The following is a 24,088-nucleotide window of genomic DNA, read 5'->3' as shown; positions in this document are numbered from 1 at the left end:
CAGTTTCCTTACTCAAGGTTTGAATTCAGTAGATACTACATTCAAAAAACCATATTGAAAGATGTGTAATAAAATGCATTCCTGGTGCTGGTAAAAAAATTGAAAAATTCAATTTATGAAATGAAAATTGCATAAACATAATAATTGTTAAAAATCAGAATGAAACGCATTTAGAAAATAAAAATAATAACAAAAAAATAAAAAACTCAAACCAAATTATTGAGATATGCTAGTGAATTGTTTTTGAATTATCTTTTGTCCAAAACTGTTCCACATAATCTCCTACAGTCACTGTATAGGGCTTAGCAAGTTTAAGGAGGAAGGACAAGTCCATCTTTCTGTCAGAGGAATCACCAGGCTTCACAGAAATCCTTTAAAGTAGCTGGAATCCTGCATAATTGAAGGTGACATGCAGATAATTTCACAGAGAACTAAAGCAACTACTTCTGTATCTCACTGCCCCAACACCTATTCTGTGCCATGTGCACATACTAACTTAACAGAATGAGTTATCATTTAAAATTAAGTAACTTTGCTTTACTTAAACTTCATCTACAATAAGTAAATTCACTTTTGTATCATTAACTTGGATAGCAAAAAATTATCAGTTGGTTTAAATTAATTGATGTTAATTTTATGCTGCAAAGGTTACAATATGCATGAGCCTGGCTATAGGAAACTGAACTGGCAAAACGTTAAATGTGATTCCTCAACAGAAACAGTTACACAAAAATGGTGATTTAGAAACAAACATTTGCTTAATTCTGTTAAAGGTAATCTTGTTATACTGTCAGAATTTTATGCCAGATATTTCCTCCTGGATAAAACAAACACATTCATTTTGTGAGTGACACAGTTTGTTTATGTGTTTCTATCTAATCTGGACCCCAATCATGTCGATCAGAAATCCAAGTTTATTTTCACATCTCTGGTTGATCAATTGATGGTTTCTCATAAAATCGTTAGAGCTAAGCTCATTAGAATGGGCAGTGGACAGGTATTTCAGCTTTTCTCTTTTTTTTTCTTCTCCATTTCATGTTTACAGACATACACAGATTTCTTCAGTTGTATTGCTGGAGAATTAGAATGTCAAGTAATTTACAAGAAATAAATTAATGCCTAATAAATGAGGTTGACAAGTTTAAACAGACACATTTCTTCCTCTCCTCTGGGGAATTTAGAAGTGACAGTAACACCAGTTCTGAGAAAGGCAAGTAACAGGAATTAACAAATCTAAATGGGTAAGTCTAGGTCAGCTTAAATTTGAACAGATAGGATATTAGTCTTGAATCTTTTTGACTATTCAAAATGCGGTCTTTTCCAGGTCAGAAAAGAGAAGTATCCTGACTGAATTTATGCTGGTCCTGTGAAGTAAGACTGCACTGTAATAAGCTTAGTCTACTTTGTTCTTGAATTGCTAGGCAGTGCTTGCCACAAATTTTGGTCTCTTTAGTGCTAGCCATTTTTAAGCAACACTTTGTACCCACTAATTCAGTGTATCTGTCACTTAGCAAGTCAGTAAATGACTGCTCAAAAGCAAGCCACCAAAGACCAAAGCATATTTTAAATATTTATCAAGAAAAATGGCAAGCAATAGGCTTGGTAGAAGACAGTAAGTTAATCTTCTATTTATTTCCTAAGAAATCTCAGATAAAAAGCCTGCTACTTATTCTATTCAGGAGCTATATCTGTTTCTTTTATGCTCTGTCTGCATAATCAACGCTTTAATATCAGATAGCAACTTGTTAAAGTAGGAATTAGTTAAAGCAAATACTATTTATTACCTATTACCAGTTTGTGAAAGGCATATATAGTTAGCCAGGGACAACCAGCATTATGAAAACCACATTTTCTCTTTGCATATATTGCTCTTGTTTAGGTGCAAGCAAATCGAACCACAAATGGAGTGAGAGGTTTTTTGATTGCATTCAGCAGCAACTCCAACACAAATTTGACTGAAAATTCCCTAAGTCTTTCAAAACCCTTTCTAGCATTTGTATACTTCAAAATCCTGTTATCATTGAACTGGACAGACTCCAGGTGGACTTTTTCAATAATCTTCCTCAGCTGGCAAGTGCAAAGGCTGAACTCAGTGTGGAAATTTCAAACATTTGGGAGTTGTCCAGCCTAAAACACTTCAAATGACTTACGTTTGATTTCCTTGTTTGTGTCTGCTATTAACTTTCTCAACATTGCAGCAATGTTATGAAGGGTGACTAGAGCATGAAAATACTGAAAGCCTCACCAAAATTAACAACATTGCAAATAACCAATAATTCTGAAAGCTTTTTTTTATGAAATGAAAAACTAGAGTGCATATTGCATAAAAATAAAAATAAATAAATAAATGAAGGAAAAAAATCCTTAGCAAATCCATAGCAAATTTGTACAGAGTATTTTTCAGTGCAAAGAACAGCATTCTGCTTTTAAAAGAGAAATTATTACAGAGCCTGAAGGTATAGAGAAGAACCCAGTCTTTGAGACATCACAGATCTTAAAATAGCGTAAACAGAAATAAAAACCTAGAGAATATAAAACTTCTGACTCCAAAATTATCCTCTTCTACTAGAAAAAAGACACTGATTTGAAGAATAGAGAAATGAAAACCTTTAGCATACACCAATGTTGTCAAGGAGTTACAGAGAAAATGCCAGGGGAAAAGAGACTCCATACACAGATTCAGCTACCTATATCTTTCTTGTTAAGTAATTAATAAAACCAATAGTTAAACCATATTCTGAACAAAATAACAAAAAAGAAGTACTTTGAAATAGAGAATTCACATTACTTGAAACTATAATACATTACTTTGTGTAAAAAGGGGTTTAGATTAAGAAATGTTTCCATTCTGGAAATTATATTTACAGAGGCGCAGAAAAAAAAAGATTCGTATCACTGTGTATAGCAGAAAACTTTACAGAGTACTTTGGTATTTTAAATACTCAATTTGAATACATTTATTCTTAATTCCACTGAAGGCCCTGGCCCCAAATAAAGAACTCTTTAACCAGAAAATGTAATATAATTTCATCATTACTGGTATATTAAATCCTGTTTTATTCAATTGGGGTTTTTTCAGTTTTTTCTTATGCAGGATTGATCATGCAAAGCTATCCAAAACCTGTTCAATTTAATTTAGTGTATATTATTGGGTACATATCCAAAATACATAGTCAAAAAACAAAATATATCCAGTTCTTCAGTGAAAGAAACATTGCTTTGCTATTTATAACTTACAAAACCAGAAGAAGTATTCCATATGCAAGAGTGAAAAAAATCTTCACACAATTCATCCTCTAAAAATTACTTATCGAATGCTTAGAAATCAATAGCCTGTGGAATTGCACCATCTAAAATGGACTGTCAGAAGTCATGGCTCTCATTAGTGATCACTTGCAAAAAGGCAACAGGGAGTTTTATAAAGACTTAAAACCACTTTCTTACTGCAAGAGCATGGCTAAAGTTTGTTCTGTTTGTGAAAAAAAGCTGGGCTTCTCATTCTGCTACCAGCAACCACGTCTGCACCTCGGGGCTCTGCCCAGAGCTTCAGCAGGTAGAAGTGCCAGATAGAATAATCAGAGTATCAAATAGGACTTTATAATTTTAGCAGATTCACTTAGAGACGCAGTGCTGCTGTCAAAAATGTAGTTAGCAACTGTTCTGCTGAAGTTGTACAAAATTCCCCAAAGCTTACTTTTTGTAAAGAGAAAGTTTGTGGAACTGACTTCACTTAGTTTCATATATGATAATTGATTCAATTTGGTCTTTTGAGATCAGTTTTGTATTTTGGAAGGGGGTTTTGTTTGCTTTGTGTGTATTTATGCTTTGTTTTAATTCATAATTTCAGATCTCATTTTAACAGCTTTTGAGACACCTAATGTATGACTCAAGAGATCACTCAAAAATCACCATCACAGGCAAAAAACAGTCAACATGGTGACATAAACTTAATTCACTAACAATCAGAAGAGGAGGATAATGAGAAATAAAACACATATGTTAAAACACTTTAGCCAATAACTCCCTTTTTCTGGGCTCAACTTCACTCACAATTTCTCTCTCACAGAAGCACAGAGAGATGGGGAATAGCTGTTGTAGTAAGTTCATCACATTTTGCTGCTCCTTCCCCCTGAGGGGGAGGACCTTACACTCTTGTCCTCCTCCAGTGTGGGTCCCTTGCATACTGGAAGTCCTCAAAAGACTGCACCCTGTGTAACCCCTGGGGTCACAAGTCCTGCCAGTAAATTTGCTCCAGTGTGGGCTCCTCTCTCCATGGGTCCACAGGTCCTGCCAGGAGCCTGCTCCAGCACAGGCTTCCCACAGTGTCGGAGCCTCCTCCAGGCTGAGCTCCTCCATGGGCAGCAGGTGGGTCCCTGCATCCTGAGCCTCCATGGGCTGCAGGGGCACAGCTGCCTCACCATGCTCTGACCAGGGCTGCAGGGGAATCTCAGGCCCAACACCTGGAGCACCTCCTCCCACACCTGCACTGACCTTGGAATCTGCAGGTGTTTCTCTCACATGTTCTCACTTTTTATTTTTCCTTGAAAATCCAAAATCTCTAAATTATGACTAAAAAAGTGATAAATACAAATAAAAACTAAAGTAAAAGATTTTTTTCTCCTGACTGATGGCTGAGTTGCCTGATAGGATCTAAGACATTGAAATTTTTGTCTGTTTTCTTGTATTCCACACAATATCCACCTATGAGAATATTTTTTAAAATAGTTTTTCAAATCTACTCATTGCTTCTTACAGTGTCTTTGAAATGTAACTAAGATCTCAAAGTGCTTTGCTTCTCTCATCATGTAAAAATACAACAATTTACTGTAGTGTAGCACAGTAGAAAATTCATACCTAAAATCATTCTCATCCTTTCTGAAACTCATTTCAACACAAAGATGATCATTTTATAAACCCTATTTCAAGTTCCAAGCACTTCCTAAAATCCAGAGAAAACTGCTGAAGGAAAGCTGATTTTTTAAGGCTCATCACACTGGTTGTGCCAGGCACCTGAGAGCTATAGTAATAATGGTACCACTGCAAGCCTCCATCACAAGTCAGCAGCCATCACACTTCCTTGACAAATTACACTTTGTGCCTCCCACCCTGTATCTTCGACCTATTCTAGCTCTAAATAGTCTTGCTATGCAACAGAAAAAAATATGCTGGTTGGACTGCTCTCTCCCACATAGGGCTAATGATGCATCTACTGCTTTTTCAGCTTTGCATGCCCAAACAGAGGGAGCAGTTTGTTCCAGCTGTTCCTGGAAAACCGATGATTAACTCAAACAGAATTCTCCTGACTACACAGTCATATTTTAATGACTTGGACACATACTGATATATTTTACACAGTCACATTGCTGGACTTTTTATTATAATGAATCTTGCTGGATGAACTTATTTTTTGTACCATGGAGAATACAGAAAACAAAGAGCCTCTAAGAATAAAAGCCCGACAAACAGATACTAGGTGCATATAAACCTACACTATTGAAAAGGTACAGGTCTGTACTACTAATGGAGACATTTACTTTCCTATATATGTATTCTGAGAGGGAAAATGAAAGACAGCCCAGATAAAAATGATGCCATTACTGAGAAAATATCCATTTTATATAACCCTTCCAGCTGTAAAAGTTTTTAGCAACTGTTTTGCTCATGCTATGCAAAATTCCCCAAAGCATGCTCTTAGTAAAATACAAGTTTAGTAAAAAACAAGTTGCTTCCTGAAAGGAGGCAACCTGTTCATCCTGAAAACACAATACAGAAAAAATATCACAGGAAACCTCAATTTTTAAGTTACTGTTGGAGAACAACCAAAAAGCATAGCCACTTTTCTTTAAGTTGCTGACAGTAATATTTCTCTATTTCTAGCTCAAGACTCAAGTGAGTCTGTTTAATCAGAATACAATCCAGCTGTTCTGCTTTCTCTCCCTCTTCCCTTTTACTATCATAGCAGGAGAAAAAAATTCCTGTTGAAACAACTTTGCTTTAGATCAGGAATAAGCTTCTTTTAGAAGTAAGGCTCCTTCTTTGGATAAGCATGCTTTCTCCAGTCTCCCTTAATCCCATCAAAATCATTGCCCTCATTCACCATGATCAGTTAATGAAGATTTTGACGCTGAATTAAAATAATAAAATAAACAAAATTGTGCCACTATAAAAATAAAATCTCTTATATTTGTGAGACCGTTTGCTTCTCATTTAAAAGAAAAAAAAGCAAAACAAAACCCAAAAGTTGGTTCGTTGTCTTCCAAGCCTTTTATGCTCCTATGGCAAGCAAATACATAAAACAGGAAAGTGCCCTGCATTCATCACAGGCATCAAGTAGTCACCATGCACTCACAGTCCATTTTTTAACTACCCAGTTGGTAATACAGTGGGATACACCTGCTCCATTATGAATACAGACTGACACCATAAAACTTTTTTAATTCTCCAGTTAAATATTACCTAGCATTTTTTTATTCCTTATTTTTACCAACTGAAAGTTGAATGAAAATGATTATTAGGACTCAGAAATTCAAACCTTAATTTAACCTAACCTCAACTTGCCCACAGAAGTGGAAGTCCTCCCAGTGGGAGTTATCATCTAGGAAGTATGAGACGAAGGGCACAGACTATTGTACAGGAGGCTAATATCACTGGCCAGAGCAGTTAAATGCAAGAGGTTGGAGATGCACTTCCCTGTCTTCTTGCAGTTGTGAAGTTCTCACCATAGCTGTTGATACCTCTGCCTGACAATTGGAGGAAGAAAATCAAGCAGTAGACACCATAGTGAAAATGAGAGAAATTCCTTTTCCTTTCTTAATAACTCAAGAAATTAATGGAAATGTACAGCATACCACTGTGCACTATCAGCCAAGCAGTGCTAGCAAAAACACAGGCTACATGTTCTCACAAACCACAGACTTTCAGTTTCCTCCATGGCCAGTTGTTAATGCATCTTATTCGAGATGACAAACTGCACTGAGACTTTGTGGTTTACTTAAGTGATCAAACATAACATAATGAAGTAATTGTCCTATATTATTTAAATTTCACCACCCAGCATTTATACATATACTTCAAAGAGAATGTTTTTACAAACATACACACTAAAGATTGTACATTTAGAAACTGATGAAGCCAACACTACATACAGGAGAGTTTTCTAATATACTATAGAGGAAAACTCCCATATCTTTCAGGCAGCTCTAGCTATAATTCCATTAGCAGCTGCTATCAGTAGTATGTAATTCTCCACGAATTTCCACTTTAAAGCTTCATAAAATCAGTGGCAGCGCCACTGACATAGAAGCTGTCTTCTAACCCTTGCTACTCAGAATAATACAACTTCAGATTTTAAAAGAGCAGTGCTGGATTTACTAGTGAGACACCTAAAATAGAGCTGCTTTTGCTTCCCTCTGTAACAGCGCCCTATTTTCTGAATGGATGGCCTGCATTATGCCTAGGAGAGATGCTTGTGTCATGTGTTAACTATCTTGTCATGATGAATGGCCATATCTATATGGATAAACTAAGTAAATTAGCTGACACAGTTAATCATTCAGTGTGTGCACAAATACAAAGATGCGGATCTCTTTTTTATTAAGAGCTATTTTCTTCCAGCATTTAATTTGTGACATAGGAACTTTTATATAAACAGAAGTTATATATGCGAGTGATGGCAATGGCATTCAAAAAAAGGATAAGGAAGTATTTTATGAATATTGAGCTTAGTACATTTCAATAAAATTTAATTGTGCTACTATATTATGCACTGATATTCCACAGCATAGGTAGCATGTCAGAGCTTAAAAAACATTATGACTGTGATAGAAATCATGTCAAACACCACTGGAAGCTGAATCTTAAAAATTCCCAGATTAGAATTCTAGTTAAGTGCTGTTGCTTACTGCACTCAGTGAGATGGGAGATCACAAAACACATGTGTGCACACACTGCCCTTCAGTGAACTGTATGAATGATTCAGCCCATGTCCTGTTGAAAGACAAGCTTTTATAGAGCTTGCACAGCATTCAGTGGAAAGCAGCACACACTCTCCTGCTATTTGTTACAGATCTATCAAGTGTCATATATCTTTTGGTGACTCTCACAAATTTCACAGCACCTGTAAATCAGTGAGAAAGATATGTCTGAAACACAGAAATAAATTGTGGGTGATTTTGCCCTGCTGTTCTGAAGCGTCAGTACATTTTTTTGCTAATCCTGAAAACAGCAATTAAAATTGACAGTTTGTGAATCCTGTCTAAGATGAATTTGATGGTTTCAGTTTCTACACTGCAGGATCACTACAACACTGAATTTAACTCACAAGCAATTAAAGTCTACATATTTCATAATAGCTACCACTCATTAACCAGCACAAACCCCAGCTGTGTTCTTCATCCAATGATCAATATGAAAAAGGTCTAATGAATTTTTCATATGCATGCATGGTAGCACGAACACCTAGCCATTAATATTGCTTTTGTCACTGCAATATTTGTAAAATTACTGTCTAGAGAGGCTGAAATCAAACATTAAGAGCGATATGCTAGACTGAATTAAATAAAAAGGTAAGTACACACACACACCCACATTAAATACTGCCCTTAATTTACAAACTTGCAGGTTCAAAACTTCCAGTCAAAGCATCAATATTGCGTACAGCTACAAAGAGGTACAGAGCATTCTGTGGCATAATTAATGCTTACCTCATAGAACTCAAAAAAAGACTCCAATGTTATTTTTTCCACATTACTGATTGTGATTATTTTTAATCCAAAGTGTGACACAAACATAAAAACAAAACCTGGAATTCAGATTTTTTTCCATTAAAGCAAAGGTATTTCTTTGTATCCCTCTGCCTTTTGCTTAATTTTCCTTGAAAGATTAAGTAGTGAAATACTTTTACTCTCTCCTTCACAGATTAGTCTATAAAACCCAAAGTAAGATCTTCCCCTGGAGAAGGAATCAAGAGCAGAGCATTAGTGGTCTGACCACAGAATTAACTGCACATAGCACAAAGAAGCCAGAGCTCTGTGATCAGGAATTTTGCAGATTTTTCTCATATCTTTAGAGCAATACAGATACGAGATAGTCCTGTCTGCTAGACTGACACAGGTGGAGATACTTTCAGAAATACAAATGAAAAAAAAGCAAGATATAAAGAAAGGTATATCTTTTTTTTTTCACCTGCCTTAAATTAGCTAGTTTATGGAGATTCTATGTGTGATGGCTTTTATGGATCTCAATTTTGTGGTACTTAGCTTTTTGCATTAAACATTTAAGGAGCTTGAGAATCTTTTTTCAGCATGGGTACTCATCCTTAGGCATTTCAGTACTTAACATTGCAGCAACAGTCTCCTTTGGAAGCTGAGCTCCAATGATGGCAAAAAGAATGCCTAGATTTCCCAACAATATGTTTCTACCTAGATTCTATATAATGCACACTATAATTCTATATAATGGTGTATGTGAAGAGGAGTGTTCAGGAGTATTTTCTAACAACACTGATTATTGGTTATGCTTCCCATTTTTTTCTTAAGCTATTACATCACAGCAACTGTTTAGAGGCCATTCTCTTTCTTTCTCTTTCCCACTTCAAATAAAGAACAAGAGAAACAAAATACAGGTCATATATATAGAGATAAATCCTAATCACACCTTTTGCATTTCTTTGATGACTAGAAATGAGAGAAATTGCAGAAATTCTCTAACTGTCACAGGACAGCTTTAAAGTATGGTAGCAACAATTATTTGGCTATATTACACCTTTAATCCATATAGAATTTTCATGAACTTGTCAAGTGTTTTAAAAATACCCACTTCTATGTAATCCCTTTATTTCTCAGGTCTACAGAATTGCAAGTATTCACTTCCAACTAGCTTCAGTGAACCGCACACCATTTCAAAATTAAGAACTACTGACTAGAATAAGACTTACTTTAATCAGGCTCATTATAAACCAGACAAATTCATACTGACACTGTTTGCATCTCAAAAAGTGCCTGCCTAGTCAAGTCTCAAGTCTACTTGATTTTTTTCCTTGCATGTACTCACTTTTGCTTTCTGAATAAGTGCTTTCAAATGTCAAGCTAATTTCAGTGCATATGGACGAATTTGCAGAGCGTTCCAATCCTTGACTATCTGAATCAAACTCTGTCCACACAGAATAGTGTAGCTGCAGCTGTGAATTACAGAACTATTCAAACAGTAGTTAAGACTTGTGACTGACAGGCTTTTTATACTTACTTCTCTAACACTGGGATAAAGAATTAAAATTCTAGTTCAAGTATACGTGAAAAGACAAAAACCTAAAGCTCATATAATTCATGAAAAGAAGAATTAAAAATGTTACATCTTGAAGAACCTCTGCAACCTGCATAAAGCTATCAAACAGCATCAAGATATGAATGCCAAAGTCAGATTTGGAATAATTTCTCAAATTTTTTAGATCATTCATTAATCACGTAAAAGGTTTTATTATGGGTTATTCATGCAACATATTTAATATGATACATATCAGACCCAGTATCTCTGGAAACACATCTCAAAATGACCACTGATTGTAGAATATAACTTTACTTGGCTCTATTTACACAACTTAATAAAAGAAAAAAATCTGAAATTGTGCAGTAATATCTTGGAATTATAATTCATGAATGTTCTATTCATCACAGTACTAGGTATTAAAATACAAAGCATAGTAATATTCTATTATGAAAATATTATAATGCTATAAATGTTAAAATGCTATAAAAAATAGCAGTGTATTTGAATATTGTAACTTATTAGTCTTTCTTGAGAAATCTAATATTCAGTAGAAATGGAAAGATTAATATATAAACAGAGAACAGAAATGTACTCCTAATCAACCTACTTAAAAAGTATCTGTAATACTGTTTATGTCTGCACCCAAGATTAGAAAGAAAGACAGATTTTCACTGATTTCCTTGTCATTCTTTGGATGAAATGTAAATACAATAGAACTCATCTGAGTGCCTTAATAAATAAATAAATAAATAAATAAATAAATAAAGTAGTATTTCAAAAGCAACTTAAATTATTTTTCAAACTTGAAAGAATCTGTATATTATTCAAATAATCCTACTTAGGCAAAGCTTTAAGAATATATTTAGTGCTGCTTCTTCATGACTCAGAAGTTATAGAAAGTCCTGCCTACTGCAAAGATCATGTTTCTTATGCCTCAGACTTGAGCAAGCTATTACCAATATCCCTCTGGGATTAAACAGTCAAAGATCAAGAAGAATGTTAATCAAGTAGGTACCACAGTCTTCTGGATTAATATTTAGAATGGTTTTTTTACTACATCAATTTAAATGAAAGTTATGTGTGTATATATATATACATTTTCACTTGTGTTTTCTAGTACACTTTCAAAATTGTCAAATTAAATGAAATCAAAACAAATTTTAAAAAATTAAAACAGATTAAATATCCAAAAAGTGAAAAGCTGTTGCTGCACAAGGATAAATATATTTAGATTAAGTTTGCTTTTTTAACAAATCAAATTCAGTAATCTATAGAACAGTAATACAGAAGCTCAACTAAGACTTTTTTTCAATCACTTTAAATCCAGTCAAGCTACAGACACACTAGTATAATAATAACGATTATGAATTTACTACAATTAATTCACATTGGTGAAACAAAACCAGTCTTATTTCATGTCTGACCTCACCATGTTTCACACAGAGCCCAAATGAGTATTCTAGCATAGGGTACGTCTGAGAAGCCTTTTAGTCTGTAAGGCTATTGGGACTGTTCACTTCTGTCCTCAAATTTGAGAAGCTCTAGGGCAATCTCATATCAGGAAAATGGACATGGTGGGTTTATCTCCTCAGAGTTTGTCACAGTCTGACAAAATTTTTGCTAGCAGAGTATTCCTCCGTATCAGAAGTCTAAGGGGGAATGAGGACGTCAAGTAATAGAAAATCCTGTCTTTATTTTAAAAACTAAATAATATTTTTAAAAGAAAATTAAAGAACTAGAATAAAACCCCCAACTATAAGGAACTGATCACCTCTGAAACATTTCAAATATGATTTGTACAGACTGCCTCGTCCTGTGCAGTGCCCTGATAGGTTCATTATTTATTCAATTCAACAGCTAATATTCATTAGCTATAGAAAGCATTATCCGCTGCCACATCCATTTATTTGCTTCAGATTATTTTGCTGAAAAGCCATTTCCAGTCATGAATGAATGTTGCTATATTTTTGGCAGATGTAAGACAAAAGAGAAGGCACTAATGCTGTAATTACTAGCCTACCTCTAAGAATGATTATATATATGACATTTTTTCACTATTGAAACTGATGCCTGGGATGAGTAGTTTACAAAATGCATAGTTAAAGAGCCCTAATTGTGGAATTCATTTCATTTAGTTGTCACTTAAAAATCCAACTTGTACAAAAAGGTTTTATAAGTGGAACACATCAAACTATCGTACACACGTTTAAGGGAAGAAGGTGACAAATTGGCAATATTATAGCTTAATCTCTTGGCCAGAGATGTCTGTAGGAAATAAGAGCTTTGCTGGCAGCCTTCTTTCTCTACCTGAGCAACTTGCATTCACAAACTTAGCAGACAAATCAAGCTGTAAGCATGACCCACGTTTCATTAGGAGTGCTGTAAAACAAACACAAAGGTTTCTGCCGATCTTCTTATTCCAAAACAAAGATAAATTGTCTACTACTTTACAACATGCAATATTTTCTTTCAACAAGAAGCAATGCTAACTGTAATTACTTTACAAAAATTGTTTCATTATGCATTTTTTTCATGGCTTATAAAAAAAAAACCACTGACACTTCCAATTAAAATTCAAGAAACTTTACTCCACATCAGCAAAGTCCCAACTAGACATGTTTTTTTCGTTGTTTGTTTGTTGGTTTTTTGTTTTTTTTTTTGTTTTGTTTTTTTTATGGGGGGTTTTTTTAGTTGCTTTTTTTAGTAGAGAGGATCTTTCTTTTCTTCTCATTAATGAAAGATTAAGGCAGCAAATCTATTTTTTTATGCATGTTAAGGTGAGGTACAATTTCTTTATTTCCAAATTATTTTGACAATCATAATATTCATTATCATCATATTTTAATAGCCAGAAACTAAAAGAAGAGTTACTATTAAACAGAACAATAAACCAGTTTACAGACTGTGTGACCATAATATAGCAGTTACTAATAAATCTTTGTTGGTTAATTGCAATCATTGCATACTATATATCACAAAATTAGGTACAATTGTGTATGAGACTGACTTTTATTAATGAAATACACCTGCTAATTATTTTGATGTCTGCCAAGATTTGCTGTGATGGAGAATTCAATTTAAAATATTGATGTGTGTATGCCTGCTAATTTTTGGGCTTCTCAGCTGTTGTATTTGGGCATCTGTCAAGAATGCATTATGCTATTGGCAGGCACAGATTTCCAAGATTCATATTTCATTGAAGCTTTACCAGGATGCTTGACATGATCTTTTTTTCTCACTGTCAAAAAGAGTGATTCATTCATCCTATAATGATATGAAATCTCTCAATCATAACATGAAATTGCGACAGATTCTAAAATACTAGTCATTCTTTCTGGACAGACCTTTCTGATTTAAAACACCACCACTGACAAGGCATCAACAGAAGTTATTTCAAAGGTACATATAACTCTGGGGAAAAAAAAACACCACAAAACAACAAAAAACAATCCTGTGAGTTTTCTTCCAAAACAGTGCTTATTCAAGACTATTCTACTTGTGCATGTCTGGAATAATCCCATCCCTAAAACATCACCAGAACACCTAAACACTGAAAGCTTCCAATCATTATGCTTGCCATTATATGTTGCCTCTGTAAAAAATTTCTTGAAACGGCATTTCATTATCACTTTTCTTGCTTTCAGAACAGCATGCTTACTTTCGTTAAGCAATTAATGATGACTTTATCATTCAGGGTTTAATTTAATGCAAATTTATTACTGAATGATGTATGTGCATGGCTAGCACAAATACATCATGAAAAAATTTCATCCACAGTATCATTCTATTTACAATACAAGACATTCAAAGTTTATTGGTTTGGGTTTTATCTGTTTACTTTTGTTTTCTTGAGAGCATCTTTTCTGCTGATTTAAAAACCAGTTATTATAGAAGTTAAGAAAAACAAATTTAGTACATAATTTTGCAAGCAACTCAGATTATAAAAATACTTAGGAAATCATTTAATACATTAGTTTATTTAGTAAGTTGATTATACATGACAGAATACTTAATTCTGTGGAAAATCTTCTGCACCATTGCTGAAATGCAAAATAAGTTTAAACTAAACATTGAACTCAAAGTTCTGTTTATTCCATGTTCTAGAGTTACAAATCACCCATAACAAATTTACCTTAGTACTTAAAAGCTTTCTTTGAAGCCCCTGTCACTTCTAATGCTGTGTGGTTACATTTAGGATACAACTGCAATATCTGAAAACACTCTAGTTCTATTAGAAATTTGAAATGGTGGAATGCACACTGCTGTGTCACCTTGAGCTCACTCCCCACTCCTCCCTACTCCCCAGTAGGATGGGGAGAACAATCTGAAAAAGGTTAAATGTGAATTAATAACAGTTTAATAATGGCTATTAAATCACTATTATTAATAATATAATCATTAACAGAAAAGAGAGTGCAATAGAACCCAAGAGAAAGAAATTATGCACAATGCAGCTTCTGGATGTCTCGAGCAGCCAATCTCAGAAATCCCAACTGCCCAGTTTCTGGCACCTGGATATACCAAGGTCAAAGGACATTCCACTTGCTGGTACAGACCCCCTCATTCTTTCACTCACACCACAAAGAACTTTGATTTTGTTCACCAATTCAAAGTGTTTTAATGTAAGATACATCAAAAGTTATTAAAAAAGTAGTATGTCCACAGCAATTAGTGGAAAAAGGACCACAAGAGTGCTTCTCCCTCAGGTAAAAGTGCAGTAATCCTCAGGCTAAGCAATATTTCCTCACATGAACATCATATGAGGCTCCTCAAGCAGTAGAGGAAAAGTTATACAAATATAGCATTAACACTTTTCTTTGAGACACAGAAACTCCAGGCTACCTTTTCTAAAGAAAAATCTAGCCTTTTACCTTTCATTTTCCACACTCCAGTAAAACTATTGAATAGAGAGAGGGAACAGACCATTCAGGCCTCTGATGTCCCAGAACATTTTCTCTTCTGGGTTTTCCTTTGACTATAATCTATTAGGCATTTATTTATTTATACATTTTTGTGCACAATACATTTTATATGTGTGAGTTTTCATATTTATACATATACATGTGCATGTATGTATATATGAACAAACATACACACAGATAGACACACAAACACAATTCACTCACAAAGAGTTTTGGCATATCACATTTAGTTTTCAGTTTAGCATAAAAACAATTAGTGCATTTCAAAAGCACTGTTAGCTGCATTAGTGAGCTACACATGTAGGAGGAAGTCAGTAAGGGCAGTGACCATCTCTGAAGTTTCAAGTGGCTCACTGTGTAGTTCATCTATTTCACATGTATTTGGCACAATAATTTCGACCATAGCTGTCAGATCAGAGTACGGCTTTTCAACCTCCTCTAGCCTTGATAGCTGTAGTTAGTTATTCTTAACAATGCTTTGAAAGGAAAAAGCCCAAACTTTCAAGGATGCATTGAGCCCTGACTGAATTGTAGGCTGAATCATTTGCCTGTTAAATTCCAAGATGATATTATGGGTCTCAAGGATTGTATGGTTAAGACATTAATTTTCAGAAGATACAGTAATGCACGGTACATCAGTTCAGCCAAGTTCAGTAAATGAATTCATAGCAGCATTATCTCAATTGGATTTTATCTCAAAATATTCTCAACCAGAGATTTCTGCTCACCTAATTTTCAAAAATGAAAAAAAAAATCCATTTTTTTACAATGCCTTTTCATATGTGATACTTTAAGGAAAGTCATAAATATGCAAACAACTGACTGCTCTAGTTTTCTGACATTCAAAATGAAAATGGATTAAAAGACTAACACTAATGTAGTACACTATAACTTTATATGACTTTTCGTACTAATTTACTGTTACCAATCAAATATTTCAATTAAATTCAAACATTATCTAGATAAAGTCTGCACATTCAACATCACTGTTCTTAAAAAAAATGCTATCATTATTAACTGCATTTTAGTATTGGAGAAGATGTGTTATCAACACATGAAGTGGTATTTCAAAAAATCCACTACCTGGCCAAGAAAAAATGAAGGAATAAATGCCAGAATTAACTAGAACATGTTTGTACTTTATAAAAATGCTGTATTTTCTGTAAATAATGTAATTTAGGCAACCAAACATAATAAAGTTTAATAGCTGCATCCATATTAGTAAACAAAACTATCAGAAACAGTGCCTTTTAATAGTTGAAACATAGAGTCATAAAGTTATTTAGTCTGGAAAAGACACAGGGTCATTGAGTAGATTTCTTTTTGTGTTCCATCACAGCTTGAGGTGAGAAGCAGCAAGGTTTAGTATTTTGACAGCAGGATGGTTATATTTTGGAAGTTCATGGAGGAAACAAAAAGGATTTGTCTCAATTGTCATGCTGTGTATTCTTGAAACCTGTGTGTTCAAACACATCAGCAGATTATTCTGAGCTACAGACAAACCAGCTTCAAAGCCCAAAAGCAACCAGCTTAAGTCCATCAAGCCAAGGGGCCAATTTAAAGAATAATAATATAAACAATGTAAGGAAAATAACATTTAAAAATCAAAGCATTTAAATCACATTCAAAGACTTAGATTAATGAATTTAGGTAAAAATAGCCTAATAGTTCTTATTTCTTTAAAAGCAAGCTGTCATTCTTAACCCAAAGAGACTCTCCAAGAAGGAAAGGGGAAAAAAGAATGCTAGTGATTAGCAAAGCTAAAGGAAGGACTCCTAACTTCTCAGAGCTTGTAACATTAATCCACCTAGTAAGGTTTTCCTTTACAGTTCAATATGCACTTTTCACTGCCAGCACTTACTCAATAGCACAGGTGTATTTTACATCTAGACTTGTGGAATAATTTAAAACGGGCAGACTAAGAATAGATTTTTGCATAACTATAGTATGAACACACAAGAAAAATTGCTATTAGTCAGAGCTGAAGTCTAGTATGACAACTGTGATACACAAATTTTTATACTACTATGAAGTAAATTTTACTTCTAAAATTAATTAACTTTATATCTTTGGAAAAAAGATTTTACTTGAAGAATGATAGAGTTATTTAATCTATTTAAACGTTTTGGCATGAAAAAACAATTATACACCAAACATTTCTATCTCAGATAAAATGGATATGTATTTAAATGCTGGTAGCTTTTACAATAAAAATTTAATTGGAAATATAAGCTGCTGTTGTTACGAAAAAAAAGAGGTACTTAAAAAAACTTAACTGAAATCTTATCCTTATCTAATCCTTCCCAATTAAAAATAAACCCCATCATTAAAAGGTTCTTATTGTCCTAACAATGTTTTGATAACATACACATATTAATCAAGTTATAGTACTTATCCTTATATAGCTAACCATCAACTATTCTGCTCTTTGAACCAAAGGAAACAGAAGAACACATTTATATTATGTTTTAAAATGAACTTTGCACCTTAATTCAATTTCAGTTCTCACTGATAAATTACCAACTCCAAATTATTTTACTTTAGAGTTGTAAACCCTTTAAACCTAAGAGATACAAAACCAGAGACAACACAACCTTCCCATCAAGCTCTATTATGCTGCCTGAAAGGATACTAATTCACAGATGAAACCTGTTATATGAAATGACCCCTAATGAACTTAACAGCTGTTTGTTGCCATGCCCAATGGCTGAAACGAACATAAATTTACCCTTTCTTTTTACTCCTGGAAAGACTGTCTCAGTAGTGACCTGCCACTTATATAAATTTTGCAAATGTGTGCACCCAGGCTGGCTGATTGACCTGTAAAACCAGACATCTGGCAGATTTTAAGAACCAAGACAGCAGGTAACAGTTCACCCGTGACTGACCAGAGAGGGCTAAACTGGTAAGAAAATAATGCCAGGTAAAATCTGCTGCAGGGTGAATAAAATCCAAAGGATATAAACCTAAACTAGAGTTCATTATGCTAGTAGATATAATGACATGCCCAACAGTATGCCTGCTACTGCCAGAAATGAAACTACCAAGTGCACCTACAGGTAGAGTTGTTGAAGACAGAAAAACTTGTTTGTTTCATAATAATTAAGATAACCAAAGGCTGGAACACTTGAGCCAACAGGGATTACCAATGGAATAAGTGAGATTGAATTTCCTTATGCTGTAGGATTGGAAAAGACAGAGTATAGGAGAGGCTCCCTCAAAACTCCGGACAAGCAAAAATCTGAAACAGATGAAGAGACACCTACCCATTCTGGACTTACTAATCGTAGAATCACTTACTTTGGAATAGACCTTTAACATTATCGAGTCCAACTGCTAAGAGCAGTCTGTAATGGCCCAGGGTAAGAGGAATCTCCTCAGATCTGGGTTCCGTGGCTGTCCAACCCAGGAAAGCATCTTGTTCATGTGATTAAACACTACTCTGAACTGGAAGGCCTCTCTAGACAACACTGACCACTGACACTGACCATGCTGCATCATGGAACTGGAACATGTTATTTATGGCTCTAGGGAAGATCATGTAGAAGGAATTTCATTAAGGAACTTGGTATGTTCTTATGCTTGAAATACACTCTTATGCATAAGTGATATTACATCTATCTGAACAAAAATGTAACAGCATCTCTTCTGTGGAATATTATACTGATGTTCATTCATAGTTTTCCCACTTTACGCATGGACAAAATATCAAAAGCCTATTTCAGTGTACTTTACACTACTTTTGTTCACTATACATTTCCAAACCACAGTTATTTGCAATTGAGTCACCACAAATTCTCCTTCTTAAACATGAAATTGTTACTACACTGCATTTTCACAACTCTGCCTTTATAATTTGCCTTGACATATTAATGCATACAATGCCAAGTTTAATGTTGGCTGAGGAAAAAAATTAATTACAATAACATGTCATTTTGAGATGCTTCATTTCAAGACCAAGGACCAGAAGTAGTGTGCTTTCCCCAGCCTCTCCACACTACTTTTAAGCTTTGTAGAAATAAAGACAGCCATCAGTTGACTAATTATTCCCCCAAAACTTTTAACGTGTTTTTAAAAGATTTTTCTTTAGCGCATACATTTTATGTATATGGATAAGATACATATTCTTAATTCTGGCATTCACAATTAATCTCTGAAAGCTCTTTAAGCTGTTCTGTACCATCTGGTCAATAGCAAACACATTTTGACAGAAACAATTAATCCAACTTCTTTTTCAAATGTTGGAAAGACACATTTATTGTTTAATATACTGCACATATTTAAATATACTTTAATCCTGCTAATCATAATCACTTTTTTCCAATTATTTTTCTTCAAACCTATCTGCCTTTCTGTAGATATGTCTTCAGTATTCCCTTTTCAGCTCAACTGAATCACCTCACTATTTTTACCTTTCTTTAAAACCAATACTTGCCTACTACTTAGAGTTAACCATTTCAAAACCTTAAGATTGCTTGGCAGAATGCAACAAATTCAAAGATCTCTTTAAATAAATAAGTGGACACTCTGGACAATTATGCTTTGGCATAAATGTTGAATGACATGGCTTCAAAGAGCTGTATGTCCTTCATCATGATCTTAATGGATGTCTGATTTTATGTCTTTATGAAGCACTCTTGTTCAGATCAAGAAACACTGCTCTTTGGGAAAAGTGAGGTTTGACTGGTGTTCTCCATTGACTGAAATGCATCTTCTTAGATTAAAAACCAATTTTGCAAACCCAAAAAATAAACCAAAAGCATCCTTTTTTTTTTTTTTTTAAGAAAATCTCTTAACAAAATAAATAAAAATTTAGATGATGAACAGGAGTTATAAATAGTCTATGCTCGCAAGCACTGATCTAAATCCAAGTGCATTACTTTATTCCTCAATAATCTGCCCCACTGCCAATATTTTTCCAGTATCTTTTGGTGGGTCTATTATTGTTTTCTCTTATTTCTCCAGTATGAGTAAAGAAGCAGTTTATGTGCAATCTGTTTTTTTTTTCTTTCTTTCTTTTGTTTAGGGCAAAACATTAGTTAGATAAATTCACGTAATACAGAGCCAAAAAGCAGGTCAATGTACAGAAATTAAAAATTATGACAATGTATTCTTCAGTTATTTTTAAACACACACTTCATTTTCACTTTTATTCTATCATAATTGAAGATTTTCGTTTGTTGATTTGTTTTTATGTTGAAAAAAAATCAAATATTTAAAAGATTACCAGCTGCAATTTAAACATTACTTTATGGTGAGAAAAAACCTATGGCTGCACAATTACTTTATATCCTCAGTCTTAGTGTCTTTTATCAGAATAATTAACATTTTCACAGGTAGTGCATACAAATCACAATGCTACAATTTACATTCACCCCTGGAAATGTCCCAGGCCACGTTGGATGGGGCTCTGAGAAGCCCAGAGGGTGGAAGGTGCCCCTGCCTATGGCAAGGAGATTGGAAGTAAAGGATCTTTAAGGTCCCTTCCATCCCAAACCATTCCATGAATCTATGATCCTATGGATTCAGATTCTCCCTGTCTTTAACAGATAAGCTGTAGAAGAAACAAGAATGCCTAAATTTGTCTACAAATCAGCATTCATAGCTGTATCCTAAGAAAATCCTCTGATATGAAAAGAAGGATCTATCCAATTTCTTCTAATTCTCAAACAATTATCCTTTTGCGGTAATTTTTTTGCCACTTTTTTTTTTTTTTTTTTTTTTTTTAACCTATAGGGCAGTTCACCAAAATGTAGAGTTTGCAATAATGTAGAATAACACCTTTTGCAATATTTGGCAAAAAAACCCCAACATTTTCAAGGAGCTTAATATCACATTATTAGAATATTACTACTTTTCAAGCTTAATAAAAAGAAAAATGGGAATATCTTACATTACAAATCATGTGGAAGCTTTGAGATTAAGTCCACAAAATTATAGTGAAGGCTTGAAGTAAAGCCAAAACCTAAACTTAAATCTTCTGTGTATTAACACGATATTTCAACAACGAATCATCCTTTCTTTTTATTTAAATCTTGTATTTCACAAAGTTAATGATAACCAAGTAAGAACAAAAAAGCCTAGCTAAATATTTTTCTAGAATCACTGAAGTAAAACCCTTTACAGTGGCTTGAGATCCATGTTTTTCATTAGAAAAATGGTCTTTCAGTAAAGGTATAATGAGAATCAGAGATAAGTATAAAATTGTGCTCTGTTTTTTCTTCTGTGCCTTTCCACATCCCATTGTTTCTCTGGAGACAAGGGAGAACTGGATAATAAACCTCAGAGCCCATACCTCTACCAGGCAGTGTAATTATGTTATTTAAGGGATTCTACATACAAAATTCCTGGCTTCCTCTTAAAAAGACTGTAGCTCAACAGTGACAAGGCAAATAGGGGCTGGGGGAGTTGGAGGGGAGAAAAAAAAGCATGTGCTCTCTTCACACTTAATACATTTCATTGGATTAGAGATACTATTTACTTTCAATATATGTGGAATTTGTTGGCATCAGAAATACAAAACCAAAACAACTGAATTGTTGCTCCAATACGCAAAGAAAATAATAAACGGGAAAAATACTATTATTTTCAAATACATATTAATCCACAGCTTCTTTATTTACTGTGCACATTTGTCAGGAGTTTCCAAGCTGATTCAGACCAGCCTCCTTGATTATGCCTCCTGGAACATTTTCTAGAGTCCAAACTGTTGCTAATATCCCTGGAAGAAACATTTTACTAATCAAATGTACAGTAAGCTGTCGTTAAATGAATATTTACCAACGTGCCTGAGAGCAACAGACAGCAAGAGCACCAGCATACATGAAGATGAATGCAGCCACACGTGGGAACACACTACATGATGCAGAAGGGAATGATGCAGCAGCTTAGCACTGAATTCCCCACAGTCACCCGGAAAAACACACATGAGAACTCAATTGAGTTCAGTAGAAACACACACATGCTTCAACGGAGTCATATTCCTACCTATTTTGCTTGCTTAGAAAGGATTCAGGATTTACAAGACAACTCAAATACCAGTTCTGAAATCCAGAAAGTCAAAAAACATGATGATATTTTGCTTTATGAAGACTAGAGTACATAAGAAAATGCTTTCTTGTCTACAAATACAATTACTTGTAAATCCTCTCTTCCAGTCAAGAAAATAAATTACCTTGCTTATTAATTTTGTCTAATGCATAATTATCAGATCATTCTTTTTTTCACTAAATTTTTTTGCTTTGTTTTGTTTGGTTTTCAGACCCTTGCTCTCTTCACATCACATACCAGCACAGGATGTGAAGCTATTGTGATGGCATCATCATTGCCATATATTTTCTTACTTAATCTTTTCTTCTTTATGCATTCAGAATTTGTTGATCCTCTCTATAATTTATTTTTATCTTCCAGGATGCTATTTCCTATCATAGGAATATTTTTAATAATCTTAGCAGATATACATGGATACCTTGAAATGGCTTATACTCAAAAGATTCCCTTTGCATTTTTTCATTACTAACATATGCTTACCATATTATTTTGTAATTATCGTGTAAGAAACTAAAATATTAGAATCATATGCAGATTGCATCAGTACATTTATATATTTTCTTTAAAACAGTTACATATTCATGGACGTTGACAGCATAAAGTCTAGAGCAGAGAAAATTAACTCAATGCAAGTCATACTTCATTTAGGTGGTAAATGCCATATCTAACTATTTTGTTTTATATTAGAATCTTATTAAAGGCTAATATAAAACATTACAGTTGTCAAAAGATTGTATCTATTTCTTCCTTTGGAGAAAGATAATTAATTGAGTGATAAAATTTATTATTCATGAAGCTGTTTTGTTTTGAATTGCTTATTTCATAATGCATACAATGTCAACTTCAATAATATTTTTTTAGGATTAAAATTGGACTAGTTTGTGTGTTACCTGGCTGGTCTTTTGAACTATTAGAACAAACTTTTCCTTAGACATCTACATATTCTCTAACATTCTGTTTGGTTTTTAAAAAGATTAATTCAAGGATTTGATCAAGAATTTCACTTTTAATAAATAATATTGTCGTCACATTTGCCATCTATTACATATTTTTAATAGTTCAATATCAACATCTCAGAAATAGAAACCAGATCAGATAGCATTTCAATAAAAGAAAACTCACAAATACAGGATTGCTGTATTTTCAGTATGTCCTGCCGACCATATTTTGATGTCAGCAAAGTATATTTCCTCCTAATATTTAAAATATTGTTTTGTTTTTTGGTCCTGCTCAGAATTTTTCATGGATATATTTAGCCTCCTTTATGTGCCTGTAGTCCTGACTTCATATATCTAATATCTTGGACTAGATCTACACTGAAGGACCCACAAGCACCTCAAGACTGTTTCCATGGGGAAATTAAAACTGGAAGGCAGCACTCTTCCTTCTAATGTCTGGTGGTCATATAGGCTTGATCAAACTTTTCTGAGTTATTGCTTATTTTGCAGACATGCAGGAATATAATTCGTATTTTAAAATGAAAGAGGAAATGGAATTGTTTTAAAACTCCACTGCTGTCTCTATTGTAGCTTTGTCTCCAGATCTTTCTCTGGCTTTGTCTCTTTATAGTCTTGATTCCCCTGAAATACCCTGGCTATGGTTCCTTGTTTGCTGTGTTGGGGTTGGAAACCTTTGGTCTCTGTTATGTTCAGATGTTTTAGGGCTGTACCACATCAGCATCCATGCCGTGGTCACCCTTTGCTCACTGTTCCCCTTCCCTTAGGCAGCAGTCCCTGACCTCCCTTCTCCCAAAAAAATTACATGCACTTTTGCAGCAAAACCATTTGTGAAGACCCAGCCTTTTAGTTAAGGAGGGTGAAAACTTAAAAGTTAACCCATTGGTTGTTTTCTGT

At 34.2% G+C, this 24,088-nt stretch overlaps 1 protein-coding gene across 1 annotated transcript in view; it reads right to left on the bottom strand.

Annotated features, from left to right (window-relative positions):
- Positions 1-24,088, bottom strand: part of KLHL1 (kelch like family member 1) — a 174,380-nt gene that overhangs the window by 121,281 nt on the left and 29,011 nt on the right. The gene's annotated exons all lie outside the window — the stretch shown is intronic.

The sequence above is a fragment of the Erithacus rubecula genome (genome assembly GCF_903797595.1).
Source record: "Erithacus rubecula genome assembly, chromosome: 1".
NCBI classification, from domain to species: Eukaryota; Metazoa; Chordata; class Aves; order Passeriformes; family Muscicapidae; genus Erithacus; species Erithacus rubecula.
Note: the sequence above shows the minus strand (reverse complement) of the source record. Positions and strands in the feature narration are given on the sequence as shown.